The following is a 13,909-nucleotide window of genomic DNA, read 5'->3' as shown; positions in this document are numbered from 1 at the left end:
TCCAGTGTATTAGTTCAAAATCCTGTCTATAATGATCCCTGTTTTTGGCAAAGATTAATATATATTTATAAAATAAATCTTTAAAAGGATTTTCAGCTGGTCTCACTGTAAATGCTTCAGTTTCGAGGTACCAAAGGCCACGAGCACTAAACTCATTCCACTTTTCGAAAGTAGCAAAACTGAACTGATATTCAACGTGACGTGGTGCAGCGCGACGTTGCCATTAATAGTTGTTACACTGATAAAAGTAGTACTATTCAGGAGAGGAAAGAGAAAGAGAAAACGGAAACAGCAGCAAGTGACTCAATGTCAATGCAGCTAATCCGTTTTCAGCATTGTGTTACGTTATTTTAAGATCTGCTTTTTTCTTCCTTCTTGCTGTCAATCGACAAAATCACACCATAATATTCACTGAATTCCTCAGAGAGGTTAAATGGTCAATGGATAGCAACTGTAACCTCGGCGAACGATAGCAGCAATAACTGAGGCACAGTGGCTCAGTGGTAGAGCGCTTACCTGTGGTGCCTGTGGTCCCTGGTTCGATTCCCGGTCAAGTTTGTGGTGCACAACATCGTGCATTTTCTTGGGGTACTCCCGTTTCCTCCCACTCTCGTTCCACCAATCTTTCCATCATTATTCACTTGCTTTAATCAGTCTCCCGTAGCTTAACAGGCATAATCGTGGGATGTTAAAAAGATTTCATTTCAATTCCAAAGTATCAACAACTGATTTAAATTCATGTTGCCAAACTTACCCTATCGCGAGAAATTTAATGAGGTTGCCATTTTCTTACTGTTATTCTGTCATTCTTATTTAATAATTTACTTATCACAGAAATAATCGTTATAAAAAGGTTTCCTATACACTTCTACTTGAGCGTGGGTACGCACGCGCGAAACTACTGATAAGGAACCAACCATAACACTAGCTTTACGCCAATGATGGCACCAACACACAACATATGATGCGATCGAATGAACCATCGTTCACATGTCAAACTACGGGCTGTGTTTGTATATGGCGGATGCCAGAAGAACATATGATCCCAAGTGTCTACGCCCAACCTACCTAATCAAGTTTTTGTACTGGATAGCTGGAGCATAACTTGTGTACATGCTTTATTCAGTAGTTAGTTTTCAAATGTTTGATTGGCTCCTTAAAGAAAGAAAGAAACGCAGATCCTGCAAATGATAAGATTGAAGCTCTTTGCCACCAATGGGGGCACGGTGGCTCAGTCGTAGAGAGCTTAGCCTTTGGTGCGTTGGGTTCCTGGTTTGGTCCCCGGTCAAGTTAGTTTGTGGCGGACAACATCGTGTCCTTCGGTTTCTCGGGGGTACTTCCGGTTGATTTCACATTTTCATTTCACCAATTGTTACATCATTGTGTCTTAATCAACCGTCTCCCTTAGCCTAAAACTAATCGTGAGACAAACTAAAATATTTCATTTTTTAAGGGATCCGGGGTTTTGGGGGTATTTTTTAGACTTTCAGTCAAGCAGCTACTGCATCGTCACTATTTATCCTAGGATCATGGTTCATACCTCATTCTCTTCAGAATGGAGCTGGCTTTCAAATGGTACCACTTGCATGCTCATACCATATACCAGGAGAGGGAAAATTTCGGGGGAATTTTTTTTCACACTTTGGGCCCCTCTGGAGCGGCCCTGTGTGAACGTAGAGATCTTAGAAAAATCTGATAAATAGTACTTTGTAGAATGAATGTGTGTGCCAAATTTCAAGTTTCTATCTTGAATACTAAGGGCGGAAGAAATTATCAATTCCTACAATGCCCCAAATTACCGCAAAACATCATGATCCCAGGTAAAAAAATTTCCTGAGATAGCTCTATTTACCCTAGGACTATAATCCGCCAATCATTCTCTTCAGAATAGAACTGCCTTTCGGGCGGTACCATTCACGTGTCTCCATCATGTATCTAAGGCGGGAAAATCCCGAAAAAAGGGATTTTTTTGGTCTAAATATCCCTTTTTTCAACTTTTTACCCCTCTGGATCCCCCTCCCCCCTGTTTTAACGCAGAAATCTAAAAAAAATCTAGTAAGTACTACTCGGTGGACTGAATATTTGTGCAAAATTTCAATCTTCTACGTGCAAAAATAAGTCCGCCAAAAAATAATGAACATAGGCTTAATAAAAGAAAATATATTTTAGAATTATGACGTCATCACCTCCTATGTCTCGACGCAGGAAGGTGTGAAACCATACGTAAGGTCTTCTACAATGCCTCTGGACTTGGAAAAGAAAACGGACGAAAAAACTCAAATAGGAGAGTTATAACGCAATGTACCATGAAACACCCGTATGGTACAATACGAAGCAAAAAACCTGCAACATGAAAGTTTAAGTTCATTGTGAAACTATGCCAACAACATAGGCAACCAACCTAACGTCTTTGTGGCACTGATCACGCCAGGATAACCTTCGGCTTCGTCCCCCTGCACACTTCGTTTGGAGCAAGAAATGCATAGACCACGTGTCTACAAACCACAAATTTCTCACAAGATGGAGTAATAGATTGAGGTTCTTCTCATTTTACATCCTCAGTTTTAAAGAGGGAGAAAAAGAAAAAGGTCAACGTGATAAAAACTAAATAAAGAGGAATATGCGAAATATAAAGGAAAAGAAAACGTGCGCATATATTGACAAATGACACATGCACTTCAAAGGAGACCACCTCAAATTTTGTTATGAACCATATATAATAATTGTGAGAATCAGCAAACCACAAAGACATAATTACTCACAGTAAGTGTTATATAACACATATTTATTTAAACAAATAAAAATGCTCGCAGAAAGCTGAAAATGTCTTTAAAATCTCAACCATAACTGAAACAAGAGATTACTTCTCTATTGTTTTTCTTCGTAGCATCCATCTACATGGAGAAATGAGAAAGAGAGAACATCTTAAGAGATTCGCACGTATACAATATCGGAAACTGCTAAATGAAAAAAATTACAGTCTTTGGATGGGATTCGAACCCAGAACCATAGTATTAGAAATCCCACACTCTACCGATGTAGCTAGTCTGACAGTAATACCCTGTTCCTCCATCATTACCTATGAAAGATGGAATGGAGTCTGCAGAAAACTACGTCTAACATGTCCACGACAGACCGCCTATAACCTATGTCTAATTGATACTTAAAAAAGCTAGTTCTACACGTGCATAGAAAAGTAAAATCAAATGAGTAGTTAGTACACATCACTTTGTCTGTCTCACTCTATCTCTGACTATAGAAATCGAGGAAGAAGAAAAAAGTATAGAGGTGAGAACACAGGAAGAACAAGCAAAAATATAAGTTGCAGGAAACTGAATATCAAGGAGAGAGAGACATAGAGACAGAGAGAAAAATAGAGGAACGGAGCAAATGATTTAATATACATCGGAAAAGAAGGTTCACAACTGTGCTATACATTTAATGTATTGAATACTCTGCAGGCCCGTATCCACGGGGGGGCTAGGGGGGCCGGCCCCCCTAAACTTTGGCTGACCCCAATAAAGGTTTCACGATAGGCTTGCAAATGAACTATAAAATGGTGATGAAGTATAATATGATTGGGTCGGGCTCCCCCTAACTTCGGCCGCCCCCCCCCTAAATTTTTGGGCTGGCTACGGGCCCGATACTCTGTTTCTTTTAAATTGCTTGCTAGATGACAAATATTAATTTGTAAAAACGTAGCAAATGCCCGCGTTGTCTTGTTTTCTTACTGTTTCAGTAATAGTGGAAAACGTGGTTTATGCAACATAATAAATTACTAATTTTCCCACAACAATCATTTAGATGTTGTTGATGATTTTGAGTTTAACGTCCGTTCAGCAGCGAGACTATATGAGACGTGGACCTACTTATTAACGTGGAATCCGAACCATATGAGCTGCTGCCGGGAATCGAAGCAACCATGTACTGTTGGTAATAAATTTCTAAGCAAAAGAAAAAACTGATCAGCAAAATACATAAAACGATAGTCCTGCAAACTATTACTTAAAGAGAATTTATTGTAAAATCAATACATCCATGTGGCGGTATATAGTCGTAAAGTGATTAGAAAACTTAATATCAAACTGTCGATCACATTGTTTTACTTATTTGAATTCAATGTCGTATAGATTCGGTTTTAGCTCTAGATTTCAGCGTTCTCACTTCGATTCTTAACTTGTTGGAAATATGCATTAATCGAAATTATAAAAGTATACGAAATTTAACTAGCTAAAAGAAGAGAATAACATAAAAATCCGGATTAGAGTATTACAATAAACATGTGTATTTTGTTTAGGGTTTGCAAGTCATAGCTTATAGGAATTATAGAAAAAACGTTCGTTGTGAAAGCACAAGAAAAAAAAGCAGAGAATAGACACATACCTCAGGTGGGTTTGAATACGAGAAGGCGGAGGTAGTAGACTACTCTACTAAACCGCTCGGCTATATCTTAATTCTCTAGTACGTTTTGAAAAATATTGTCTAGAGTATTTGCACTTTACTTGTTTCTGTTTTGTTGTTTGTCATATAATGTATACGAGTGGCGAATAATAGAATAGAACTGTTTTAGACGAGTATGAACAAATTTCCCAAACAAGTTGTAATCTTATATGTATCTAAATTGCACAAATAAATCGGATTAAATTTGTAAAGTGCTTCGGGGGTTTTGATGGAAGTTAACTGTTGCATAGTTACGAGTTTTTGTTTATGCCCACCACTCGATGGAAGTTATGTTCTTGAAAGATAGTAACTGCTACTATATTCTAATGTATTGGATTTTTAAAAAAATGGAAAATATTTTGTTACTAACAGTGAGTGAGTATTTTTGCGTGCAACAACAGTTAATTACAGGCACATCTACTTCTTCTGCGCATGTCTTTCATAATACGACGTCATGTATAGCAATATTGTGCATTATCCTATATTCAAAGACGTTTTTAGCACTTTTACTTTTGTGTAAGAATGGCGCAATATGATCATTCTGTACGTGAGAGTGTTATCGCTCTTATTGAACATGCGGGATTGAGTGTTCCTGAAGCAGGCGCTCGATTAGGCGTGCATCGTGCAACAGCGTTCAGATGGTGGAAAAAATATGAGGAAACTGGAAGTCTAACTCGAAAATCTGGAAGTGGTCGGCCACGAGTGTCCTCACCGACACAAGACCAACGATTAGTTGATCAATGCTGTCGACAGCCTTTTATGTGTGCCCGACAACTGCAGCAGTCTACCGACTTTCCAGGTGATGTTACTACAGTCCGACGGCGACTTCGGGCCGCAGGCTTAAGGTCCTTCCGGGCTGCTGTTAAGGAGAGATTGACAGAAGATCACAAAGTCGATAGACTGGCGTTTGCAGAGCTAAATATTACTTGTCACTGGGACACTGTTGTCTTTATAGATGAGACGGTTTGATCCACAATATATGGCCCGTTCAGCGCGAATGGGTCATGTGACGATTCACTGTTGGGGATGGATATGCGAGACTGCAGGTTGAGGTGGTATCCATCGAATTATAGGCCGACTTAATGGTAAAAAAAATGTTGATCTTCTCGACTTTATGCTCCCTGAAATAAAAGCACATGTTGGCGACGACGTACTCTAATCCGGATTTTTATGTTATTCTCTTCTTTTAGCTGGTTAAATTTCGTATACTTTTATAATTTCGATTAATGCATATTTCCAACAAGTTAAGAATCGTAGTGAGAACGCTGAAATCTAGAGCTAAAACCGAATCTATACGACATTGAATTCAAATAAGTAAAACAATGTGATCGACAGTTTGATATTAAGTTTTCTAATCACTTTACGACTATATACCGCCACATGGATGTATTGATTTTACAATAAATTCTCTTTAAGTAATAGTTTGCAGGACTATCGTTTTATGTATTTTGCTGATCAGTTTTTTCTTTTGCTTAGAAATTTATTACCAACAGTACATGGTTGCTTCGATTCCCGGCAGCAGCTCATATGGTTCGGATTCCACGTTAATAAGTAGGTCCACGTCTCATATAGTCTCGCTGCTGAACGGACGTTAAACTCAAAATCATCTACAACATCTAAATGATTGTTGTGGGAAAATTAGTAATTTATTATGTTGCATAAACCACGTTTTCCACTATTACTGAAACAGTAAGAAAACAAGACAACGCGGGCATTTGCTACGTTTTTACAAATTAATATTTGTCATCTAGCAAGCAATTTAGAAGAAACAGAGTATCAGGCCCGTAGCCAGCCCAAAAATTTACGGGGGGGGGGGGCGGCCGAAGTTAGGGGGAGCCCGACCCAATCATATTATACTTCATCACCATTTTATAGTTCATTTGCAAGCCTATCGTGAAACCTTTATTGGGGTCAGCCAAAGTTTAGGGGGGCCGGCCCCCTAGCCCCCCCGTGGATACGGGCCTGCAGAGTATTCAATACATTAAATGTATAGCACAGTTGTGAACCTTCTTTTCCGATGTATATTAAATCATTTGCTCCGTTCCTCTATTTTTCTCTCTGTCTCTATGTCTCTCTCTCTTTCTCTCTCTCCTTGATATTCAGTTTCCTGCAACTTATATTTTTGCTTGTTCTTCCTGTGTTCTCACCTCTATACTTTTTTCTTCTTCCTCGATTTCTATAGTCAGAGATAGAGTGAGACAGACAAAGTGATGTGTACTAATTACTCATTTGATTTTACTTTTCTATGCACGTGTAGAACTAGCTTTTTTAAGTATCAATTAGACATAGGTTATAGGCGGTCTGTCGTGGACATGTTAGACGTAGTTTTCTGCAGACTCCATTCCATCTTTCATAGGTAATGATGGAGGAACAGGGTATTACTATCAGACTAGCTACATCGGTAGAGTGTGGGATTTCTAATACTATGGTTCTGGGTTCGAATCCCATCCAAAGACTGTATTTTTTTCCATTTAGCAGTTTCCGATATTGTATACGTGCGAATCTCTTAAGATGTTCTCTCTTTCTCATTTCTCCATGTAGATGGATGCTACGAAGAAAAACAATAGAGAAGTAATCTCTTGTTTCAGTTATGGTTGAGATTTTAAAGACATTTTCAGCTTTCTGCGAGCATTTTTATTTGTATAAATAAATATGTGTTATATAACACTTACTGTGTGTAATTATGTCTTTGTGGTTTGCTGATTCTCACAGTTATTATATATGGTTCATAACAAAATTTGAGGTGGTCTCCTTTGAAGTGCATGTGTCATTTGTCAATATATGCGCACGTTTTCTTTTCCTTTATATTTCGCATATTCCTCTTTATTTAGTTTTTATCACGTTGACCTTTTTCTTTTTCTCTCTCTTTAAAACTGAGGATGTAAAATGAGAAGAGAAATGAGAAGAACCTCAATCTATTACTCCATCTTGTGAGAAATTTGTGGGTTGTAGTCACGTGGTCTATGCTTTTCTTGCTCGAAACGAAGTGTGCAGGGGGACGAAGCCGAAGGTTATCCTGGCGTGATCAGTGCCACAAAGACGTTAGGTTGGTTGCCTATGTTGTTGGCATAGTTTCACAATGAACTTAAACTTTCATGTTGCAGGTTTTTTGCTTCGTATTGTACAAATTGTACCATCGGATCCCCAAAGAGATAATAGATACAGTCACTTGGCATAGTGGAAATCTGGACAACTAATAAACTCAAAAATGATAAACTTTTGCTCCTCGAAATTTTTATAGTTCATAAGATTGTTTGAAACCATATATTACTCATCGAATTTTGCTGACAGCTTCCAGCACTATATAAAACTTAGGTAAGAAATAGCGTACGTTTTGTTAATGCTGACAGCTATCAACGAAACTCCGATGTTTAATAGAATTTTTAAACGACCTAGAAAATTTTGAAGGAACAAAAGTGAGTACTTTTGAATTTATTGGAGAGATTTATCTTGAAGCGGTTTACATAACAAATGAGTAGTTTTCAGCAAAATTCATTAGGATGATATTACCATCTTATAATACACGTTGCAAATGCTTCAAATATACAATGATGCCTAGTCAGCTCATACTACATACAATATTTGAGTAATATGAACTATGTAACCAAGAAAGTTCTGACCCTTTTTGTAGAGGGGTTTGTTCAATTGTCCCTCACACCGTGAGTTGAATGCGAATGGAGATAAGGCGAAGGTTAGTTGTTGGTGTGGGTATATCCAACATACAATCTGGTTGTTGCAGTTCAGTTACACCGTGAACTTGCGTAAGGACAGAGTGAACATAGAATCTCCGCAGAGCGTCGTAAGGACGTTCAAACTGGGGTCAAATGCCGCTGCAGCGGGGCGGATGATACGTCAGGCCTTTGGTGAGAGAGTCGTGACTACGCGGACAGTGCAGCGGTGGTGTAACAACTTGAAGGTCAGTGACGAAACACTCGAAGACGCACCACGTGCCGGAAGACCAACACATACAAAATGAAAATTTGCAGGCAGCAATTGAGGCAAACAGTGGCCAGATTCGTCGGTCCAATGCCAAAAGCGCTAACGTGCAGATTTTGCTATTTTGACGTAAGTGCAGTTTCATGTTATTTAGGCACACAGATTCCAATACCAAAGTCCCATTTGTGAAATATGATTATATTAGAAGTTATCGTCAATTCCTAAAACATGTACCTAAGTCTATATACTGATTTTTCGGGGCAAGTTAAGTATTAAAATGCTTATAACTCAAAGTTAGCACATTCGCGGTTTTGGCATTGGATCGGACGACCTTATTTGAGGAACTGACTGTGAGACTACAATTTAGTGAGTGGAGAAACCATTTGGCAGCACCTCCATCAGAGCCCTGCAAACCCCGGCCCGGATGGATCTGAATTCTGTGCCCGGCTCGGCCCGAACACTGTAAAAGACGGATCGGAAACTAATGTTGGCAGCCTGTGTTAATCATAATGTGTTTGGGAAATTAACTCTTTATTCAAGACTGTAAAGTACTGTACTTCTACTACTCTTATTATTACTACTACTCCTCTTACTTCTACTACTACAACTGCTACGACTTCGCGTCAGAGTTGACATGTCTGGTGGTACATACTTTACAATCTAAGTGCAGAAAAAATCGAAGAAATACTAGTTATTATGGCCGGTCTGCGTAGAATGCGAACCGATGCTTGACGAGGGGCAACGGTGGCTCAGTAGGTAAAGCATCCACATCTGGTGCTAGAGGTCGTCGGATCGATCCCTCCTCGTGTTATGTGAGTTTTGTGGTGGACAAACCCCGTGAGCGTAGGAGTTTTCGGATTAGCCCGTTTTCGTCCACTGTCTTCATTCCACCAATTCATCCATCATCATCCATACGTCTTGAGCCGTAATTGCCTAAAGAACATATGAGAAAGTCAAGTCCTACTAATTAGAATTTGGTCCGCTACCATTAGACCACGGAGGCCGAAACCATGAACTGGCGTGTTCATAAGATTAGCGCAATTTGTAGTAATGTTCAATTAGCAAGGCAGATTCCAAATCATGTTACATGTTCCTGTATTCTTCATAATTCGATTCTACAATAATAATAACAAAAAACAATGATCAAATAAATCACCCAGACCCCAGGGTCGATGAAGTATTCCTGGAACGGTTCGTAACAAGAAAATAACAGAGCTATATGACGGAATGCGATGCAGTAAATCAAAACAAAATCCACACATATCATTGTTGAACGAAAAATACCTCAAAAGTCCCCTGAATGAAAAATGTATAGATATCAGCTATCAAAAATGCCTCTTAACATCACATATAGTAGAAGGGATAGTTGATATTAAGAAAATGAAAATATAAGATTTCCTAAGAAACCAATAGTGCAAAATGACCATCGCTTTACTGTATGTCCTTGTACGCATCGAATAACACGGAAACAGTCAACAATCTCAGGCTTTACAGCATTTCTCCGTTCCTGAACTATATAGCCTGTAGTACTAAAAGCTCTTTCAGTAGACGCACTAGAAGCAGGGATGACGAGATACTGACGCGCTAATTTACACAATTTTGGTAATGTTTGTTCTTGTTGCTTCCACCATTGCGGTATATCTAGTTCTCTTACACATAATGACATGTTGAGGTAGATGTCTACTTCATCATCAAATTCACCAGAGACTGAATGTCTATCTTCCCAATCCATTAGTTTATTCTTCTTGGAAGGTGGTTCCAAATCTTGTCTGCTTAAGTTATTATCCATAGCACGGGAATCAAAGAAGCCAACTGCAGTAGATGACTGACGAAATATGGCGACGTACTTCTGTGTAGACAGATAATCTCTCATTTACAGACATTGCTCGCGGTAATTGGGGCTCAAGAAGGTCGCCACTTTATGATCCATACTAATGTCGACCTTCTCATTGAGAAACTTTTCCACTCGAACCTTAATCTGTGACATATCTTTCGAATCCACTTCACTGTTAACTCTGCAAAGTTTTTTTTAGTCTGTCAAACCAAGGCAGTATCAAATGCATAATTACTGTTTTTCTCTGCCTCCAATGCTTTGGTGGCATCGTAGAAATCTTCTAAAAATGTAGTAATTTCTTTCATTAAGGAATCATCTAGGCCATCTATACGCTGATCTTCTTTGTGCTCTTCTAGTAGTCGCCGAATGTTGACGACCTGCGATTCCACAGATCTTAACATGATGAGTTGTTTAGTGTTCCATCTTACCTCAGTGTCTTGGTTAACAGTGTGTGGAAGCCGGGTTACCAACCCAGACCTTTTGAGATACGTAACGAACTTACTAATGCAATCGAAAAGGTTTTTTACTGATGGCAGTTCATCTCGGAGAAAGTTGTATTGAAAAACGTTACGCAAAACTGTATTTAGTAAATGATTTGCACAGTTGTAGCGTTTGTTATCTTCTAAAGCCTTCACAATATTACTTCCTTGGTCAGTAACGAACGGAGCGTTTCTCCAATCTTGTGAGATTCCAATCTGAGATAGTTGTTTCACTAATTCTTTTTTTAATATTCTCTGCCGTCTTTCGTGTTGTTGGAAATGCACTAGTGAATAACACGACTTTCTAAGTTCCACTCTTAAATATTGTACTCAGTCCGATATATGAGTGTTTGCGATAATTATCGGTCCACAAGTCTGTTTGGAATGATAATTCACCGCGTTGCAGAGCATCACGTACTTCTGGCATATACGCCTTGCGAAATGCACGTGCTCGTTCCTGTGTTTTTCGCGATATCGTCGTTGGATGCGGCAACACGTCTGTCGCATCGACCTTACCGTATGTCGCAATTAGGTTTATCAGTGTTTGTGCTAGGGAAGTAAAACCTTTCCCCGCTACAGTTTCGAATGGTCGCAGATCGCGTGCACAAAAGTCAACACACTTATCTATCAAGTCACTTTTCCCAGTTTCTTATAACCTGAATATTTGGTATTGGATGCACAATAATTCGTAGATGATTTCCTCTCATTATCTTCGTTTTCAGTCAATGATGCACTTAATGATGAACAGTACGTTCTTGCATGCCGATTTAGGTGAATTGTTCCTGACTTTCTACTGTTGTACACTAAAATCTTTTCACACTCTTTACAGGACACGAACCCTTGTTCACTACCACTTTCAGAGTCAACTACAACTAAAAACTTTGTCCAACAAAATGCTTTACTTCGTCCTTGTAGCTTTTCAGTTAACTTGAATTGTTTATTTGCAAGCTTTTCTTTTACTTCCTTCAGACGGTCCATGTTGACTTGATTGCCAACAGACAACACAATGTAACAGACAGATACTGGACGTCTGGAACTACACTCGAAGTGGCCTTGTTCTGCTAACCAAGATACGCTGTTTTGGCCCACTCCGCTCATATTAGAGAATTCCTTTATGTTACACACTGAAAACACGACGTAGAAGATTTGTTAAATTCAAATACGAAATTAGTAGTAGTAGTAATAGTGTAAGCAGAAACAGTAGTTGTTGTGGTAGTATTAGCAGCAGCAGCAGTAGTAGTAGTATCCGCCTTACAATTAATAGTAGTAATACTAGAAATAGTATCAGCGGAAGTATTAGTAGTAGTAGTGTTATACCAGTGGTCACTGGCGCAAATCCTGGGTGGATGAGGGAGACAAATCCACTTCTTTGAACTGGGGGGACTGTCCTCCCCAATAATTCGATTTGAAATGTGTTTCTTGGGGAGAAATGTGATGATATGTGTCCGATTGCCACAAAGAGAAGTGAGATGAAATTGATGCCCCCCAGAATAAGCCTCAAATCTGTCCGCCTCCCAATGTTCAAGAATACTGTGCTCCCGTGATCCTCCATAGCATTGTTTTTCAACTTCATACATAATTTGAACATCGCTTAAACAAAAATATGGGAACGATCTTACTCGTCTCACTAATCTTGAAGACAGATTTGCTTCGCTGCCAGTAGTAGTAATGTTAATAGGAGTAGCGATAGTAGTCGTAGCAGTAATAGTAGACGTAGTAGTATTATTATTAGTTGTCGTTCTATTATAGTATTACTAGTAATAGCAGTAGTAGTATTTGCTATCGTATTTCTATAGTAATATGAGTAGTAATAGTAATAGTAGTATTAGCAGTAGTCGTCGTAATATTAGTACTACATACGGTGTAGCAGTTTCACCTATCTTCTCTGTTACTCGTAACGCATTAGTGAGCGTAGTCAAACTAGCATTTCTCCATTTTATTCTGTACTTAGAAGGTAAATTCGGTACCACCAGACATGTCAACTCTGACGCGAAGTCGTAGCAGTTGTAGTAGTAGTAGAAGAAGTAGTAATATTAATAGTATTACCATTACATCGCAGTCTTGAATAGAGTCAGTTTCCTAAACACATTACGATTAACATAGGCTGACAGACCGTACGAACACGGCAAAGGTAGAGGTAGTGGAGGACATTAAAAAACAAATAGACTGACAACATTAGTTTCCGAACCGTTTTCCAGAGTATCTGGGCCGCCGACTCGGCTCGGCCCGATATATGCCCGGCCCGGTCCAGTTTGATATTACTTGAAACGGGTCGGGCCGGGCCGAACCGGGCGCGCCCGGCCCGTGCAGGGCTCTGACCTCCATTAACTTGGGAAGCACTAAAAGTTGGGTCCCACATGATTTGACTCCGAGCCAGAAGGCAACCCGAGCAGACACCTACGTTTCTTTGCTGTCTCATCTGAGGAAGAAGGCATTTCTGGACAGGGTGTTAACATGTGATAAGAAGGGGATCCTGTACGAAGCTCCACGGCGCCATCATCATTGGTTAGCATCCCATGAACCGGCTCCAAAACAGCCGTAACGAGCACTACATCAGAAGGTCTTCCTGTATGTGGTGGACTGCTACCAGCTGTGTCAGAGCATCAATGCAACTGTGTACTGTCAGCAGTTGAGCCATTTTCAAGAAAAAATCAAAAACTCTGGAGCCAGCACTTCTGAATCGCAAAGGAATTATCCTGTTACAGGACAACTCTAAGCCCCACATCGCTAGGATGACCCGGGACACCATTCTACGCCTTGGATGGGAAACATTATTGCATCCGACATACTCCTCGAGCATTGCATCGTCCGATTATCACCTGTTCCATTCCTTGGAGAATCACCTTAAAGGACGCCAGTTCAAATCCTTAGTAGAAAATGAAATGAAATCTTTGAGTTTTACGTCCCACGGTTATGCCGGTTAGGCTAAAGGAGACGGTGATAATGAGAGATGAGTGAAATGGTGGAATGAAGAAAGTGGGAGGAAACGGGAGTACCCCGAGAAAACCCACGAGCACGGTGTTTGTCCATCACAAAGTTCACTTGGCGGGGGCTGGGATCGAACCCGGGACCCCAAGCACCGGAGGTGAACGCTCTAAATCCTTAGTAGAGGCGCAAAATGCACTTGATACTTTATTCGCTTCACGGCCCATCAGGTTCTACCGTGATGAAATCTATGGCCTTCCAGAACGTCGGCAGAAGGTTATCGATGCTGAATGGG

Source organism: Thermobia domestica, chromosome 8 (genome assembly GCF_964235325.1).
Source record: "Thermobia domestica chromosome 8, izTheDome1.hap1.1, whole genome shotgun sequence".
NCBI lineage: Eukaryota > Metazoa > Arthropoda > Insecta > Zygentoma > Lepismatidae > Thermobia > Thermobia domestica.
This window is presented reverse-complemented; position numbering follows the sequence as displayed.